The 14,491-nt window shown below is 40.8% G+C and overlaps 1 long non-coding RNA gene across 1 annotated transcript; it reads left to right on the top strand.

The window, feature by feature from the left end:
• Nucleotides 1-12,944: 12,944 nt before the first annotated feature.
• On the top strand, nt 12,945-14,491 carry LOC133215765 (uncharacterized). The gene is made up of 2 exons (XR_009726489.1): nt 12,945-13,164; nt 14,357-14,491. It is a non-coding gene; the product is annotated as an uncharacterized LOC133215765 (long non-coding RNA).

The raw sequence follows: 14,491 nt of genomic DNA, 5'->3' as shown, positions 1-14,491 counted from the left end.
TAAAAAAAGAGAAAAATCGTATAGAAGTACACAGAAATCCAATTTTGCAATTTTTTAATGACTAAGAAGTTACTATTAGTGTTCACCAGTATATCCAGAACAAATTAATTAATCTTTAAAGTGTATCCAACCATAGTAGACAATCTTGTACTGGAAGCAATAAAACACAGCAGCTATATTTCCCAGGAATTGTAACCACTGATTCCTGGTACTTAGAACTGTTCAAGGTCCTAAAATCCAAGTAACAGTGAAACGGTACTCTACCACCTTTGTTACCAAAAGGGTGCCAGCAAGTTTTAGAATAAAGTACTTCTTTTCAGCTAAGCATATTGCCTTTTAAATGAAGAAAACACACCATATGCTTAAATCAAAAACTTCTGGCACCTACACACTGAAAGGGGAAGCCGCACTCCACCCCAAACTATGTTACAGCCTTTGGCAGAAGTATACAGTAGCCTCATATGAACTGTGGAATCTCTAAACACTGTCAAAGCAACCTTCATTTAGGAAGAGCTACATGAAACAGGCTCTGCTAGGTTTGTCCAAGCTCATTTATAGAACACTATACCTTGGGTTTGTGAGTTGGTGTCCCAAATTTGTAAGCAAACAAATGGGTAACAATATACTGGAAAGGAAAAAAACCTCAAATGTTGACATTATAGAACTGCTTGAAGAGCCATAATCATTAATGGAGGCCATATACTAGAGTACCACTACTGAAATATGAAGCCTTAAGATTTTAAGACTTAGTCTAGAAAGCACTATCTTTTAAAATGCTAAGATCAGGGTTTTTCTTTGGCTGATAGAAGTAATTACCCTTTATTGCTATTCAGTAAATATTTGAGAAAGGTAAATTAATAGGACGACCTGTTGCAGACAAGCCCGGAGATCACCATATTCAGATAATCATCACAATATGTTCAGTAAGTTGGTCAGGAACATAGAGAAGTTGGGGAGGGGTACAAGGAGAGACAGAAGAGTTTAGGGAGGAAGGAAAGCAATAAGAGAGGCTAGAGTTAGAAAATAAGAGATGCTAAATGCTAGTTAATAGTGTAGCCAAACAGAGAGTTTTCTGGTAATAGAATCTGTTCAAGTCAAAAGAAATACAGTGTTTGCAGGTGCTCTCTGTTGTTGAGGGATCTCTTTCCCTGTGGTTGCCAGCTGTGTTTTGATAGTCAGATTGGGTGGGAGATTTCTCCAACTCTTGACAGTTCTCTTCCCTGTTGAGGAAACAGCTCGACAGCCATCAGTTCCTTTGCTTGTCAAGGGAATTTTTTCTTTTTTTTTTTTTTTTTTTTTGCTCCTTGGAAAAGTGCTTGTATTTATTCGCTTTGTTTGGATTTATTTTCCTTTTCAATGATCTTTCTTGTACACAAGGATTCTCAACCTTCTCAAGGAAAACCTATAATATGCCACTCCTAGAAGTGACTCCTGAAGCCTGGTGATCATTTGTGCCCACCCACCCCATACATTTTCCTTTCCCACAAGTGGAGCAAGAGGAGGCAGCAGCAAAGACAAGCAGGGATTTATTTCTCTATAATTTGTGGCCCCCTGACACCATGCCTGAGGGGTAGAGAACTCCCTGCAGCCACTTTGTTTGTAGCTTTTTCTTCATTGAAGTTGCTGACAAAACTGACAGGGAAACCTGAGGCTCTATTGTTTTTCATTCCCAACAAGCCATGAAGTGCACAGTGGTACATAGCTCCGTGAAGCCATCTAGTTTTACAGAATACTGTGTGTGGTTTGTAATTTTGCAACCCTGCAGTTTTCTAAATGGTGGTTCAGTACTGAAACAAAGAGAATGCCGTTTTCATGTGCTAAAATGAAACAATTCTATTTATTAATACCATTCCTAAATTGTTTTATTTGCAGGGACGAAAAAACCTTCACTCAAATCTCCAGCTGCCTTACAGCATTTTTCATTTTTTAGTATTTCACCTTCTCAGGGCAAACATGTTCAGTTATTTTGGAAGCATTGTTTTATTTGAGATTAGTCCTAATTAACAATGGTACAGCTATTAAAATTAGTGGAATTACAGGAGTATAGGTGCCCTGTAGCTATAGGCAAGAGTAGCCTGAAGCCTTCTTAATACCCCCTCTACCCCTCAGCTGTGCCAACACAACTGCTTGTAGGACTTCTTAAACAGTCCTTAAATGGAATTTAAAAAAATATCTTGGAAAGATGTGTTAGCACAACTGAATGGATGGCATGACATGGGCAGAAGAGGGAACAAAATAAGGGAAACAGAAATACCTCCAGCTGATACTGCTGCTTGGACTGCAGTAAAATAACAGCCTGTGCAACATCAGAAGTGAGAGCAGGCCTGTAACACCCCCTGAGCCAATTCTCAATTATCTGTGATTTGATTACCTATGTTGCAGATTATCTGTGCCACAAATGTTAAACCAACTACTGTGCATCTGGCAGAGGTATTAGGTGAGGTCCGCCACTGTACAAATGCAAGACTGCCTGGCCTGGAAACAGCATATGCACCTTCATGCAGGGGACTTGAGATCATAAATTCTGTCACACCAAAGTTCCCTCTGTGAAACAGCTGAGCCTTCTCCTCACTGTTTCCAGAACCAGGAGTGACAGCATGCTGCAGTCACACCTCACTGCTTCCCTCAGGAACAACTCAGACCCAGCCGGGCTGCAGGCCAATTGCAGCCGGCTGCATGTGAAGACAGCTGAAATGATCCCCAGCACGCAGGATTATGGGAGGCCTTCTAGGTCAGGTGAATACGATACACATGTACGGATCCAGTTTGGATATCTGACCCAACAAGTTCTCCCTCAGGGAACTAAGGAGATAGCATTAAAACGTCAGCAGCAAGAAGCTTGGCCAGTTTCTGGAGGAAAGTATGGGAGCAGAATGAAAAGGCCAAAATGTCACAGGTGACACCACCAGTGAGGCATTTACACTATAAAGTATTACTTGCAAAAGAAAACAGGAAACATTACCATTAGGAATAGGATATTGAGAAGCATTCTCTCTTTGGCTCAGCTCCAGCCTGACTGAGCTGGATGACACATAGGATCCCACTGGTTATAAGACAACTTTTTCTTGGTTGTCTGTTACAGTGCTAAAACAAAGCTTGCAAGCACAGTAGTTTCCTGCAAACCATGATAAAACCATCACCTCTCAGAGTGAAAGTATATTTTAGTGCCACCTAGTAGCTTTTCAGCTGATTATTCTGTGATATTTATATTGCACCATAAACGTGTTTACCATTTTGGATTATTTTAAAATAATACAGTTTGCCATTTGAAAGTAAGCCATCTTCCAAGTGAACACAAATATTTTTACTCTAATGTAATAGCTATCACTTTGCTTTAACAGATCATCAAAAATTTAAAATGAATTCATTCTTAGCAAATATTCAGATAAGGTGCACAATGTCATTATATCAGTTAGCTTCAGGATTTTCATTTTTGTGTGTTTTGTCTGTCCCATATGAGCAATACCAATGAAGCCAAACAGGCTGTTGGCTGGTTCCTATGTTGCAATCTTGTGTGATATTATGTTCTCTAGTAATGCCAATTCTTTTTGGCCCAAAGAGTCAGCCAGCTTTCCGCATCTTTAAGGTAGTTTTCATTAGCAAAATAAATTGATGAAATGAGATATGACCCCCTTTATTTAGGAAAAATGGGCATAACATTCTGATTTACGGAGCACAGAGAAATTCAGATGATTAGGAGCAATTTATTTACCTGTAGTTCCCAGAATCTCTGTAGGCAGCTGTATTCTAAAAATCTCCTTCTGGCAATTCTGATGCCGCACAGACAGAATTACAGCAGCTTCCAGACCACTTCCTCAGTTCTGAAATGATCTCTAAATCCTCAGAAAACCAGCTGGACTGTTTAACCCTCCTGTTGTCTGCACCTGCATGTGACCCAGTGCAAATACAACATTTTCTACTGCCCATTATCTAAATCAACATAAATTTTAATTTTTTCATGTGGTTTCTGAATGGAAAGTGGCTCTCATGGCCACTAGTTTGAACAAAATGGTTTACTGCTCAATGACCAACACAGCAGCATGCTCTTCAGACTTCATTTTTTCATATTGTCAAACAAATCCCTTTGGAATTGCACTGAATCTCATAGCTTAGCCAGATATCACAGGCAATCCCATGTGGCTATCCACTGAAGCCAAGAGAATTACTGCAGGGATGGATTTGGCAGTACAGCATTTTGAACTGAGTTCCCTTAAGCAAGAAATCAGCACAAATGTACAAATCCGGCTGTGTTTGAAGGTTCTGTTTTGCAGCCATCTGTGCAGTCTTTTATTGTTAAATGGGAAAAAAACAAATTCTGGGCTAAATGATACTCATTTACGTATGTGTTTTGGTAAGAAAATAAAATACACAGAATTAGAAAAGCTGAAAATAGCTAGAAAAAGCTGTTCTGAATTATTTGAAAACCCCAAAAACATTATGTGTGAGTAAAACACTAAGCATCCAGCTTAAGATGTGTTGATACTGCAAATTAACATCAGAATCCAAATATGATTTCTTAATTTTAAAAATACAGTCAGCTTAGAGTAGTTTACTGTGTGTTAATTTCTCAGGCTAAACATGAGAGCTGGACTGTTGCCTGCTTTGTAGTGGTGCATAGAATCTTGTATCATCTTTGGAGAAGTAATATACTTAATTACTCTTTGTAATCAATGAGTAATTACATGGTCAAGAATTGAGTAAATTCTAAAATGTGCATGAATACCAAACTGCTACTGATTGACAGTGATTCTGGAAGCCTTATTACATGTCATGCTTCACATTTACAAAAAATCTATCACTGTTACAGTTAAGAATATAATATTTTATGGGATAGACGGTATCCTGTTCCCATCGGTGAGTACTTGATTCACGGACCTGATCTTGCCATAGCTGTAGAAAGATACTGGCCCAGTCTGATCCCAAGTCTGATCCAAAATAGTATTTTCTATGTATCAACCTCTGATCTTCCTGTGACACCCCTGTTGTTTGGGACCTGAAGAAAATATATGTTTCTCAACATACTAACTCAAATATGTTTTAATCTGTGCAGTTTGTTTTTTTTAATGCAGCTTTGCATAAAAGTTTGATCCACATTTTGTTTTCCCTTCTATTTGGCATCAGCTTCTGATCAATTTAAGCAGAAAAACATAGTGAGGGTTTAAGCACTGTGGTGCTCTCAGACTCAGACAATAATCCTGTCGATTAACAACAATATTTTATGAGAATTCATGAGAATATATTGAGAAGTAATGGGTGCTTGCTGCCCAGAAAGCCAACCATATGCTGGGCTGCATCAAAAGAAGCTTGACCAGCAGGTCCAGGGAGATCATTCTACCCCTTTACTTTGCTCTTGTGAGACCCCACTTGGAGTACTGTGTTAAGCTCTGGGCCCCCCCAATACAAGAAGGTCATGGAACTGTTGGAAAAAGGCCGAGGAGGGCCACAGGAATGATAATGGGGTTGGAGCACTTCACATATGAAGATAGGCTAAGGAAAATGGGACTGTTCAGCCTGGAGAAGAGAAGGCTATATGGAGACCTCATAGCAGCCTTCCAGTATCTGAAGGGGGCCTACAAGGGTGCCAGAGAGGGACTAATCATCAGGGACCATAGTGACAGGACACGGGGTAATGGGTTCAAACTTAAACAGGAGCAGACTTAGTTTGGATATAAGGAAGAAGTTCTTTACTGTGAGGGTGGTGAGGCTCTGGCCCAGGTTGCCCGAGTAAGTTATGAATGTCCCATCCCTGGCAGTGTTCAAGTCAAGGCTGGACAGGGCCTTGAGCAACCTGGTCTAGTAAAAAGTGTCCCTACCCATGGCAGGGCGGTTGGAACCAGATGATCTTTAAGGTTCCTTCCAATCCAAACCATTCTATGATTCTATGATTTTTGCTTTTTAAAGACACTTTAAATTGCAAGTAAAGACACAAATGGCAGACGCATATTCATCTGAGCTGTGGAGCAATTACCACTGCAAAAGTAGTTCCAAGTCACCCTGCAAAATCTCTCTCTGTCTCTAGTATGTTCTGGCATAGAGCAGTTAGTCTGAAACAGCATGTGTAATGCATGCGTAAGCTCCTTTAAACCTGGAGTTGTGTATGATCAGCAGCTAACACTAGTCAGATGATGGGGAGTGACTTGCTCCTGTCCAGGCCAGCAGCATTTGCCTCTCCACCATCATTGCCCCCACTGTAGAAGCCTAGCCAGATCCACCTTTTCCAAGACTCTGGGAACACGACAAGGTAGAAAATGTGACATGGATGGTGTGGAGGTGGATGAGGGAACGGAGCTGGCTCCTTTTTGTAGAGATGAGGGAGGCGAGTTAAAATTTGGGGCTTTAGTATGTGATGCATGGACACAGGTACAGAAGTCATGTAAGAAGGCAGGTGTGGAAGCATGTATCTTCCTGAACATTCATGCAGACCAGTCTGGGGACATAAGTTTGACACTACCAGTTGCACCAAAGTCTTACCCCTATCTAATGGATTAAGCCTGCGAGTCCATGCTCTGTATCAGTCTGTTTTGTAGTCATGAAATCTATGCTAGGACGAATAACAAACAAGTTCAAGTTTACACACAGGAAGTTAACCACATGCTGTGAGTGATCAACACATCCTCACAACAAAAGGAGGCTCAGAGCCAGAAACTCCTGCCATAAAACCTGTGACAGAATTAGTCAAACAATTAGAGCAATAGGGTACTATAGAAGGAATTCACCCACCATGTAACAGCCCGGTATGGCCTTTAAAAAAAACCTCAACAGATTGAATATAGCATATGACTACTGACTGTAGGGCTTTCAATAAAGCAACTGGCATTTTAACAGCCCTTGTTTCCAGCACAGTAGATATGAACATGCTCTTCTGTGGATGGGAGTGTTAGCTACAAAAGGTATGGTCTTTTTAATCCCAATACATGAGCAAGACAAACCACAGTTTGCATGTATTTGGGGTGGAAGACAGTATACCTTTTACCACCTACCCCAAGGTTTTAAACATGTACCCACCTTTGTCCATGCCACCTTAGCTAAACAGCTTGAATCAGTCATCCTGTCACCTGAAGTAACAATTTTGCAATATACAGATGATACTGTAATTGGAGAGCATGTTGAGTAAATGTATCAATGCTATTGTCCTGCACTTACTAAGTTTTAGTGTTCCTGACTTGAAACAGCAAGTACCAAGTCAAGTAGTTGTATTTTTAGGTACATGATGGATAGGAGAACAACACAGTTGCAGAATTTGTATTATCAGACACAAAGTATTCAAGCACCTTCTGATAAAAAGGAGTTACAAGCTTTATTAGGAAGGTTTGGGCTTTGGAGGTCACACATTCCTGGATTCAGTATGTTAGGGGGATCTCTATAATTTGGTGAAGAAAAATGCTATATGGACTTGGGAACAAAATCATCATGAAATATTAAATGCTTTAAATGATGACATTTTACCAACCAATCTATGGGACCTTTTATCCCTGCACACCCAAGCAGACTTCACATAGGCCCAAGGAGTCTTCATATAGAATCATAGAATCATAGAATAGTTAGGATTGGAAAGGACCTTAAGATAATCTAGTTCCAACACCCCTGCCATGGGCAGGGACACCTCACACTAAACCATGCCACCCAAGGCTCTGTCCAACCTGGCCTTGAACACTGCCAGGGATGGAGCATTCACAACTTCCCTGGGCAACCCATTCCAGTGCCTGACCACCCTTACAGTAAATAACTTCTTCCTTATATCCAATCTAAACTTCCCCTGTTTAAGTTTGAACCCATTACCCCTTGTCCTATCACTACAGTTCCTTATGAAGAGTCCCTCCCCAGTATCCCTATAGGCCCCCTTCAGATACTGGAAGGCTGCTATGAGGTCTCCACACAGACTTCTCCAGGCTGAACAGCCTCAACTTTCTCAGCCTCTCTTCATATGGGAGGTGCTCCAGTCCCCTGATCATCCTCGTGGCCCTCCTCTGGACTTCATCCAACAGTTCCATGTCCTTTTTATGTTGAGGACACCAGAACTGCACACACTACTCAAAGTGAGGTCTCACAAGAGCAGAGTAGAGGGGCAGGATCACCTCTAGGATCACACCCAGGATACAGTTGGCTTTCTGGACTGTGAGAATATAGGACAGAATATATATACAGAATATATAGAGAGAATATATATGTGATATATATGTGAGAATATATATGTGAGAATGTATATAAAGAATATATATAGGCATAGGTTATGAGGGATATCAATAGGCATTATGGCAACAAGATGTGCAAAGTAAAAAGCTTATCTATTGCATTTTGTTGTAAATTGTGGCAAAGCTCCCAACTATACTTCATTTGAGAAAGTGCTGTTAGCTGCATGAGAGGCTGCTAACTACTGAGCCGTTAATTCAAGAAAGGGAAATAAAGTTATGTGTACCCATTCTTACTTTAAAACCAATTTTAATTGGTAAGCTGTTACCCATAATGGAAGCCCATGAAACTGATGTGCAATGATGGGATCTGTACCTAGCAAACAGATTTACAGATTAATTTCTTGTTGATTGAACAAAAGATGTCTTATTTTACACCATTTAAGATACAGTAACATGTGAATTATCTTTGATCCACAAGATGCCTTTCTCAAACAAAATGCCAAAGCTACCCAACATCTGTCAGAAATTGAAAATGTTTAGATGAAAGACAAGTAAAAATGGTATATGATAAGAATTAACTGTTTCAATTAGTGAAAGTGGAAACCAGACTTACTAAACATCACTGGCATGGTATCTTTAAAGACTTGTCGCCAAAATCTACCAATGTATTGAAACCAATGTTACATCTCATGCTTCTGTTGTTAATAATCATTGCATTGTTGTTTCTTGTAACCTTGATATAGACCTGTTACCTGAAAAATCAAATAGCACATGATATTAACTTAAATTACATTCTGAAACTGTAAATAACCAGTTTCTCATATGCTCCCACATTCACTGTGCAGAGGCAAGCAGGCTGGTAATTCATATGACATATGTATGAAGCTCACTGTCCAATAATTGGTGAATGATGGGCCTGAGCCAGCAACAGGAGGGTCAAACAGTCCAGCTGGTCTTCTGAGGATTTAGAGATCATTTCAGAACTGAGAAAGTGGTCTGGAAGCTGCTGTAATTCTGTCTGTGCGGCATCAGAATTGCCAGAAGGAGATTTTTAGAATACAGCTGCCTACAGAGATTCTGGGAACTACAGGTAAATAAATTGCTCCTAATCATCTGAATTTCTCTGTGCTCCGTAAATCAGAATGTTATGCCCATTTTTCCTAAATAAAGGGGGTCATATCTCATTTCATCAATTTATTTTGCTAATGAAAACTACCTTAAAGATGCGGAAAGCTGGCTGACTCTTTGGGCCAAAAAGAATTGGCATTACTAGAGAACATAATATCACACAAGATTGCAACATAGGAACCAGCCAACAGCCTGTTTGGCTTCATTGGTATTGCTCATATGGGACAGACAAAACACACAAAAATGAAAATCCTGAAGCTAACTGATATAATGACATTGTGCACCTTATCTGAATATTTGCTAAGAATGAATTCATTTTAAATTTTTGATGATCTGTTAAAGCAAAGTGATAGCTATTACATTAGAGTAAAAATACTTGTGTTCACTTGGAAGATGGCTTACTTTCAAATGGCAAACTGTATTATTTTAAAATAATCCAAAATGGTAAACACATTTTCCAGCAAACGGTAGGACTCTGAAAAACTTTACTGAAAGCTGTACAACTTGCTTAAGTGCTCCTCTACAATATCTGACAGTAACACAATCACTTGGATCAACCACCTTCCTAACTCACCTCAAACTTTTCAAAAGCAAAGTAACAAGGTCTTCCTGAGGAATCCTTCTCACCTGAAAATAAATTTGAACCAATTAAAGGGAAAATAATGTAAAATAATACTTGATGTGCTAATTATAACACTCACGCGTTCTTTTGTATTTGTTCGTGGCTGACCCAGAAGTCGTTGATCAAGTTTATCTGACATCAGCTTTTATAAAAACAGAAAATCAAACAAAAAAATGAGCATCATTTCAGCAACGTTAGTAGCTTTGCCAAACTTTAATCACTTGGGCTGAAAATCTCCATGATGACTGTCTGCCTGTACAAACTTCATTCAATTTTGTTCATAATAATACTCTAATAATAACAGTACAGAAAAGCCCATATAGAAATTAATAACTTTGTCTTTAGAGTAGGGCTTAACTAGCTTGTAGCAAATACAGCATAGTCACAATGCAAAGACACTAAAGCAAAGTTCTGACAGCTATTCACTAAATAGCACCTGAATGCTGAATCAGGTAGTGGTCCTGAAGAAAAAAATAACATATAATGGAGTTGTTCAAGGCTGTCATATAATGTAAACAAACAAACTTAAATGCTTCCCAGTTTTTCCATGCTTGAACTTGCAATTGTAATGCCTTTATTGACTGTGTTTACACGTGTACACTTGCATGCATACATAAACACAGTATCACATATAAATAATACTACACAGAAACACATATCACATAGAAACGATGAGTCATATGGTGCCAGTTTTAGAAGAAAGGACAGATTACATGAAAAGGGAAAACTGAAACTGTTCCTCCAATATGAATATGTAGTTTCATATTCTGCTATTTGGCAGTACCATTCAGGCTCCATAAGATGGCAGACCTGCATATATTTAACACATGTTAGTGTAATGACATTACTGTAAATACATTGCTTTTAAAATGGTTGCTTTAAATGGACGGTGCATGTTTTTAATCAGAATGTTTTGAATGTGATATATTTAGAACTGTAACGAACTCTGCTTACTACTCCACGTTACCTTTTCCATGCTTACCAATGGCTCTGGACATGGCCTACATAGAGCACCTGTAGAAAATGTAGCACTATCATTCAGAGTTGATTGATTTAGAATTACCTAAATTTGATCAATGTAACGCTTTCTAATAAACATGTAGTTGGTATTTATTCACAGTGACTCATTCTAGCGACTTGTGCTCAAAGCAAGACAATTCTTAGACTATCACTGCTGTCCTGAATACACTAAGGCTCTTGAGTTCATCTTTTAAACAGTCTGCTTTACAGAAGACTATCTGGGGCAACTATGATTTACTTGTTAACCTTGAAATTGGTATAATTATTTCCCATTGAATAATGATGTCATTTCTAAAAGCTTTTTTCAGGTTCTTTGACATGAATGTAGTTCTATTATTTGTACAGTCATTATAGTGAATTAATACAAAAATTTGGCTTTATGACTAATACATAATGTTTAAGGTTGTTCTGCAGAATGCTGTGTAATGCCTTTACCAGTGTGTTAAACCCATTTCCTTTCTATTTGTTAAGACCTCAGGCTAATATTTTAAAAACTGTCTTTTTTCAAAAATGCTATCGTACTTTAAATGGCCAAGTAAGAAACTGAATGAGCTTGCAGTCTTGCTTTTATGTTTCACTTTAGAAAACCTTCACTCATAAATATTATAATTATAATTACATAGGCACATAATTTTCCCATAAAGGTTTCATTGCACCTGTTCCACTTAGCTAGGACTACAAGGAAAAGTGGCTAGATTGTTTTTAATATTTTGAATGAATTCCTTGGAATAAAAGACAGTAAGAAGTGTTCATGCCAGCAGGAAAGCAGCTGGTATTCGGTAAGGCTGTGAAAAGAAAATCATGATAATTTTAAAATAAAAAGTGTTCTACTTCCTAGTAAGCAAACAGAATAAAGGAAAGAAATTACCATGGAATTTAACTCAAAATCCTCCCAAGAGCACATCAGGAATGTCATCCTAAAAATGGTAATTAGGAAGAGAACTCTTGCTAGAGTCAAGAAATTGGGCCATTATGTCCATGTACAAAATTGCAATATTTTCATATGTAAACATGCTCTTTAATAATTGCTTAGCAGTGAAACCTTGTTTAAAATACTGCTCCCTGACACATTCACAGACTTCTTGCTGACTCACTCGTCAAGAATGGGATTTTGAAAAAGAGCAATGAAAACATTCCAGTAACAGAAATACTGAAGAATTTAGATAGGAGTGTCTGTAACCTACTTCTACGTTTAGACGTAGCTTTGCAGATATGCCGGGAAGTTTTTGCTGGTTTGAAACTCCCATCATGTTTAAAGCGGTCCTGTAAGCCTCTTACTGGTGCAGAGGCGGCTTTGTTGTTTGCTTCTGGTTTAACTGTGCTTATTTCAATTAGAGACACACAAAAGCCACCACACAAGTGGTTACAGCATGCCTGCAGCTGCTTATGCAAGAAGGCTGCAGCGGGCTTTGGCTAGGACCAAGGGGCCAGACACCCAACCATGTTTCTGAATCCCGTATGGATGCAGGCCAGCCTCCTGTGCCTCTGCGCAGCTTTGCAGCTTGAGGCTAATTTTGCAGAACTGTCTCTTTGTGTTGAAAGATTTTGCAGCGTTTCAGCAAGATATTTAAGAGATCACTCATCACTTTATCGTGCGCATCCTCCTCCAACTGTCACTCAAACTGTCATTTCGAGCAGCAAAGAAACACTTCTCACACTGATAATGGAAGGGCAGAATAAACGAATTTCTACCGCCACATTTTGTGTCTCTGACCCTGTGTTGCGGGGAAGGAGAAAAAAAAAACAAAACCAAACAACTTTCTGCTGCTTTTTGGTACAGAATCCTGACTCTAAAGAGATAACTGAGGAAAAGCTTCTTCCTGCCAGCTCTCGCTCATGAGCCAAGCAACTGTTATTGCTGCAAGCTGCGGCAGCATGAAGAGGCGGGAAATCTAGCGCTACGGCTGCTGATACTGCCAGGAAGAGCCGAGACCCCTAGGGCTCTCGCAGGCCTCTGCGGGCACGGCCAGGGCCAGGCTGCGGGCGACCGCCGCCACCCAGGAAGCCGGCCACTGGTGTCCGCCGGCAGCCCTCCACTCCAGCACACGCTCTCCAGCACCTTCACTTGACGCATTGCAGGTACAATGCAACCAATCACAGGGCTTGACTCTTACCAGCTAACCATTGCAGAGTCCCTTTAGCCAATCAGGCGCTCCTTGACAAAGCGCTGCCTCAGAGCCTCAGCACCGCTTCCGTCGGGTGCAGCCGTGCCAATGAACGATAACCTTCCGCGAGAGAATATAGGCCCTACCGGCAGCGAAGGTGCAGGCGGGTGACTCGCTGTCACCGGCTGCCCGCCGAGGGAAGCGGGCTTGTCTGCTCCCGGCGCCTCATCCGCTGTCTCTCCTCCGCTGACGCTGTGGGAGCGGGCAGGGCGCGGAGCGCCTTTGCCCGGGAAGCTAACGGCCGGCGCCCCAGCCCGCTGCGGCCCCGCTGGCTGGGGAAAGGGGAGGGAGGGGGGAAATAAAGCTGTACTCGGGAGGTTACAGGAAGCTCTACGAGATCAAAACGTTTTGGGCTGCGGAGCCCGGGGCCGTGGTGATGGTTACAATGTTAATCGCAACGTTAATGTACCTGCGTGGAGACCGTGGAGCGTCACCAGAGTCGAGTCGAGCCAAAGCCTCAATTCAGGCAAATTTTAAAGTGACTCCAGAGGAGCTGCGGAGCTGCCTGTGCCAAGCCGGCAAATGGCATTTGCTGGAGAGGCAGCTGAGAGCCCTGCAATGGTTTTCAATTAATAGTGAATGCCAGCCGTAGCACCTTTGAGAGTCAGGAGCAGTACCCGTAGTGCTGACTGCCAAGAGCACAACATCAGGGAGATGTCAGAGGCTGGTTAGGGTTGGAAGGGACCTCAAAGATCATCTAGTTCCAACCCCCCTGCAGTGAGCAGGGACACCTTCCACTAGACCAGGTTGCTCAAAGCCCCATCCAACCTGGCCTTGAACACTTCCACACAAGCCCCAGGCAAGGAATAGGTGGTAAGAGAAGCCTTGGGTCTCATCAAATTACTTAGATGCCCTGTAGCAAACTAAAGTCTCTAGCACACTAATCCCTCAACATCCTTCCTTTGAGTGCCTAATTAAAAATTCACCCCTTTCGTCATACCCTCAGACCTAGTAATAGATACACTATACTTTGAAGTGAAGGTTTAGATGTAGCTGAGTCTTCATGCCAATGCAATACTGCAGTTGCTGGCCTGGGACAGTGATGTGAGATCCCTTACTTTACCAAACACCCAGCTGGAACAACCTGAAGGAGGGCCTGGTAAGGGTATCTATAGAGGTTCACTCTCTAAAGGATGCTGTCTGGCCTTAGTGGAGGATGAGGGGCTGACATGAGGATGTCAGGACAGTCGAGATTCTAATGATACCATACTTTTTACAAGAATCAAGCTAGATGACACCCATGAACCCACCATGGAACAGATTTTTTTTTTTTTTTTATTTTTTTTCAGAATCTTGTGGGCCAGCAGTACATCCCTGAGGAGAGAACAAGATGAGACAAACTAAAGAAAGAAGTGGGAGGAGGAGTAGGAAGGTATCTATGTTTAAGTGATTTAACCCCATAATAATAACATAGTCTATTTTGA

This window comes from Neopsephotus bourkii, unplaced genomic scaffold (genome assembly GCF_033783945.1).
Source record: "Neopsephotus bourkii isolate Nb327-2 ecotype Australia unplaced genomic scaffold, CSIRO-AGI_Nbou_v1 NB_998, whole genome shotgun sequence".
Classification (NCBI taxonomy): domain Eukaryota; kingdom Metazoa; phylum Chordata; class Aves; order Psittaciformes; family Psittacidae; genus Neopsephotus; species Neopsephotus bourkii.
Note: the sequence above shows the minus strand (reverse complement) of the source record. Positions and strands in the feature narration are given on the sequence as shown.